Below are 5017 nucleotides of genomic sequence, written 5' to 3' on the forward strand. Positions count from 1 at the left end.
GGTGAATGCCTCGGTTGGGCAAACAAAAGATCTGCTCTACTAACATTTGTTATGGATGAGCTCAACTTACAATTATACAAATTCTTTTGTATTCAACCTTTGAATCTGGCATTTTCATCTAACTGGCTTTATAAGCAAAACTTGGCTCTTGTTAGCAGTTGATATTCAACAACTCCAGAAGTTTTTTGATAACTAGACTGTAAGGAAATCACAGAAGCAACTGGTGTTGCTAAAAATAATGAGTGATAAAACTATCTCTTTGGAGAACTGCAGTTACAAGGAATAGATCTATAAAGAAATGAAGAAGAGCAAATAGCTTCTGCTGATAGCATTTCCCTTTCTCCTTTTTCCCCTACCCCAGTTTTTCAAGCAGCATTAGCTTCTGGTTATCACATTGTTGAATCTTCCTCTTCATTAATTCCTGGCTCATCTTCTTCTGAATCATGCCAAAATTTAACCCAGTGTGAAATTTTATGATGAGGTTGCAAAGTAGAAACTTAGCAGGGGAAGCTGATACCAACATGCAAAAGACTGCATACAGTCCTGTTCATCTTTTAAGGGAGATTTTTGAGTGGTAGCTGCTCTGATCCAGCTCTACACATTGGAGATTAAATTAAAAAAACAAAAACCAACCCAACCAAAACCAAGAGAGAAACCACTTCCTCCATAATTCAGCCTCTGCTTTCCAAACTGTATCTGGCTTCATGCCAAAGACTCACAATTCTTTCTTCCAAAATTAACTTTTCCACTGTTATCAACCCCACCCGCTTCTGGAATAATGGTGAATTTTGAAGAGTTATTCTAGTTAGAGCAGAAAAAGAAAATATACCTAGACCAGTGCAAACAATATAATTTAATACTCTGTCATATCAGCAGTGCTTTCCTTCTCCATCCCCTCTTTGTCATTGTTAAGAATACACTACAATACCTCTTTACCTGGCCTTACAGTTTATATTCCATATAAATAAAACCTCCCTTTTCCTGAGTATGCCTTTGGGCTACCAACAAGTTGTACAAACTGACAAGTTTTTTAATAATGCTTTGAAATAAAATTTCCAGAAATACAACCCTGCCAGCTCTCCAAACTGCCAGTATCCTCATTCTTTTCTTCATACTTTTCAGCTAATGATATCTCAAGATTGTGGTTTACGTGGAGGAACTGAGGCATGGAAAATCTGCAGATGTTTGATGAAATCAAACAGATCCAGAAACTGAAGTAGAAGGGCAGTTCTGGCCTTTCAGCACATGCCAGGAAACCAAAAAATATGGGCCAAACAAAAAGGAAAAGAAAAAAATGCTTTTTACCAAAAATGGAGCATTTTTCATATGCTGAAAACCTGACAAGAAAAAACACTGGCTATTAATTCCTTCTCTAACTTTACATATGACGCAATCTAAAGAAGACCAAAGAAAGCTGAACCAACATTTAAAACCTGCATTGCAAAACTCTCATTGGTATGCAGGAGGTTATCCTTTCATAGTAACACTCTCATTGCCATCTTTCAAATTTTGGTGTGGGTTTTTACCTCATAAAAAATGATTAAAGCTCCTTGTCTTCAGAAAAGAGAGCATGCCTCCTGCAGATGCAGTGTGCAGCCTTCTGCATTACTCTACCTCTGATCCTTAATTTTATCCAGTTAAATTTTAAATAAACAAAAGAGTTTTAGAGAACCTCACAGGAGCATATCTCACAGGACATGATGCACTTCTGGGATATGAGTGCTGGGGAGAGGACGTTTGGACTTGAGCTCTCTCCATATCAGATAAGTGACTCCATGAAGAAAGGGAGTTACCTTACACTCACACTTCTTTGAAAGACAACTAAAGTCTTTCTAGCTAAAGCAAAATATTATCTGCAGATTCCACAGAGAGTTAGGACGTTGCCTGCATCTCCCTGTAGACAAAGCTTGTTTTATGTTTGTACTTCGAACACTGGTATCCGTGGCACCACAAAGTGCCTTATTCTCTCTGAAACTTGTTGGGACCTGTTGGGAGAGCCACACAGGCAGCACTGAGCATTATGCTCAGTTCTCCGCATGAATGTTCCCTCCCTACTGTTCAATAGAGCCGTTTAATAGAGCCATTTTTAAGAATATCTAAGCAGGATACTCCTTTGCATATCCTTAGTCAACAAAGGCAGTCAAAGAATTGGTGTGGATTGTGTGCTTCTGAGTCCCTTGTCAATCAAAACATGATGAAGGTGTTCAGGAACACTGGTGTCACACTTAACAGGACAGAGCTATATATAACACACATCTCCTGCTGTACTGCACTCACAGTTGTGGTTCTTCTCTTCTTCTTTGTGAAATGTAATTCCCATTGGTCCTTGATACAAGACAGAAGAGGGACCCTTAGTCACTAACTGTGGGAAAGCACATGATAAGGGTTGGGAGCTGGCTAAATAAATTTTCAATGTGTTTATCACATTTTCCTTCAGAAGTATGCCGAGTCTTCATAACCTTATATTAATACTGACAGAGCAGCACAAGGCAGTGCACAGCTTTTCCAGTGCAAAGCTGTGAGCTTCTTTCCAGCAGGGGAAAATGCAGAGTTTTGGACTTGCAGGATAAACACAGCTGAAAAGTTCATTTTAATCAGAGTAATCTTTGTAGTTTAAGAAGACTCCAGTTTTTATTTTTCCATGGTTGTGCCAACAGAGGTTTTCAGTAATGTTAATCAAATTGTTAATGGTACTTCGGCAAGGTTACACAATTACTGTCTCAAAAGTAAAGATATACAGGGGGTGCACATTTTGCAGCTGTTAAATGCTGTCTTGTACCATTTGGGAATCTGTAGTGTGATGTAAGTCTTAAAAAGATTGGGGTTTTTCCCACTGGTCCTGGTATATCACTGTGTCCAGGGGGGAAGGAATCACTTCTTGAGCAGCTATTTCCTTTGTCAGAGTGCTGCTCTGTGGGAAGCCTCTTGCCTTGTTCACTGGTCATTACTCCAGCCCAGCTTGTGTGATGTATCTGTTCTCCATGACGCTTTCTCTGTTCCATGATATAGGTGCTTCAAGACACTGAATGAATTTGCCATCGCACTGTTCCCATGGGAGTGGGAGATTGTATGCTTCACAGTTGAAAAAGAAGCAATTGAGATGCAGAGGAACTCAGGGAAAATCTTCCCACTGTTTTGGAAAGTCCAGCCTGAATCCTCTGCAGCCTGATTTTTTGAGAGCACCTTATATTAGCTCTTGGGTTTAAGCTGCAGTTTGCAAGAAGCAAGGTGCTAATACTGACTTACAAATGTTGATGATAAAATAATTAGAGACATACACAATTCCAGATTCTGTGGGAATACTTCTTTAAAAAGCACTGTAACAGTGTGCTGATACTTCAGTGACTCAGTTGGCTCCACTAGAGCATAAAAAAGGTATTATATGAAGAACAAATTGCACCCTTTCTACCACGTATTTATAGAAATTTGTTCTTATGCTAGCACAGATAATACGAGATGCCAAACTAGCAATCAGACTGCCATCATGAGGCTCCACCACTCGTATGTGTCACTCTATCACTCTGATGACAGCCATTTATCTTAGATCGCAGCTCTCCTAGACACAGTCTAAATTATTTGCCTCTCAAGAGACAGCAGTTGGGTTTTCTGCAAGTGATAAAGAGGATAAATAGGCTGATCAGGTTCAATACACAAGCTGCTTTTAAACACACCACTGCACTAGTTTTCATTTTCAGTGGCTGGATCTTGAGAGCCTGTTTACTGACTCAAACAACTGAGGGCAAACCTTTGAATCTGGGAGGGGTTATAGAATGACAGTATTATTCATGTGGTGGTTTTTTTCATTTCTTTGACTTCAAGGGCCTTGCTTGTGTAACTATGTGTACCTTAAACCCCATTGTTTTCTGTTGCATTCCTTCCCCATTTTGGCAAAAGCCTTCAATGATTCCTAGTGGTTCTCAGTGTCAGGACCTGCAAGTGGAAGAGTTTTAAAAAGATACTTAGCAATTGCTTGAGAAATTAGAAAGACTTGTCCTTGTTGTATGCAAACAACCATGAAAAATCCATCCCAGAATAACCCATGATAACTAACAGTCCCCTGGGCAATGAAAAGTTCTGGTCAGAGGACCAGGAGTAAGGCACCTTGCCATGATGAACCCAATCTCAGACATGTGGGTCAGCTCTCTGGACTCCTAAAGATTCTGCTCAGGCCTTGAGACAGTATTTTTTTTTCTTGTTTTGGTAAAATTGTTGACAGTGACTTCAAAATTCAAACTTTCTTACACCTTTCACTCTTTCATAATGGGATTGTCCTCCTAGCACCTTTATTTTCAAGATTATGGCAAATAATTGTTGCTTATACAAACTGTTGTTTGTACCAAGAGTGTGGCCAGCAGGACTAAGGAAGGGATCATCCCCCTGTACTCAGCATTGGTGAGGCAGCACCTCACATACTGCATTCAGTTCTTTTTTATCTCACTGTAAAAAAGGACACTGAGGTGCTGGAGACTGTCCAGCAAAGGGCAGCAAGGCTCATGAAAGGATTAGAGAATATGTCTTGTGAGGAGGGTCTGACTCATGGAGACCTCATCACTCTCTATAACCACCTGAATGGAGAGTGTGGTGAGGTGGGGGCCGGTCTGTTCTACTGTGCCTGCAGTGAGAGGAACAGAGGAAATGGCATTGGGCTGAGACAGGCATTGTCCAGGCAGGTGGTGGAGTCACCATTCCTGGAGGTGTTTGAGCAGTGCCCGGGTCTGGTGCTGGGTGATGGTTTACTGGTTTAGGGGCTGCAGTGGTGGTGCTGGGTTGATGGTTGAACTTGATGATCTTAAAGGTCTCTTCCAACATTGGTGATTCTGTGATTGTATGTTGTTGATTTCTCTTCTCTTGTGTTTCTTTCTAGTTCACAGCATGACATTGGGTGAAAGTTATTTGCAAATTAGGATTTGTTTAGATTTTTCCTTGAAATGGTAGCTCTGTTTCATTCCTTTTCTCATTAGTTGCTGTGTCCTGTTTTGAATAAAAGATAAAGCAGACACCGAACATAACCATTCAG

Source organism: Corvus hawaiiensis, chromosome 2 (assembly GCF_020740725.1).
Source record: "Corvus hawaiiensis isolate bCorHaw1 chromosome 2, bCorHaw1.pri.cur, whole genome shotgun sequence".
Classification (NCBI taxonomy): domain Eukaryota; kingdom Metazoa; phylum Chordata; class Aves; order Passeriformes; family Corvidae; genus Corvus; species Corvus hawaiiensis.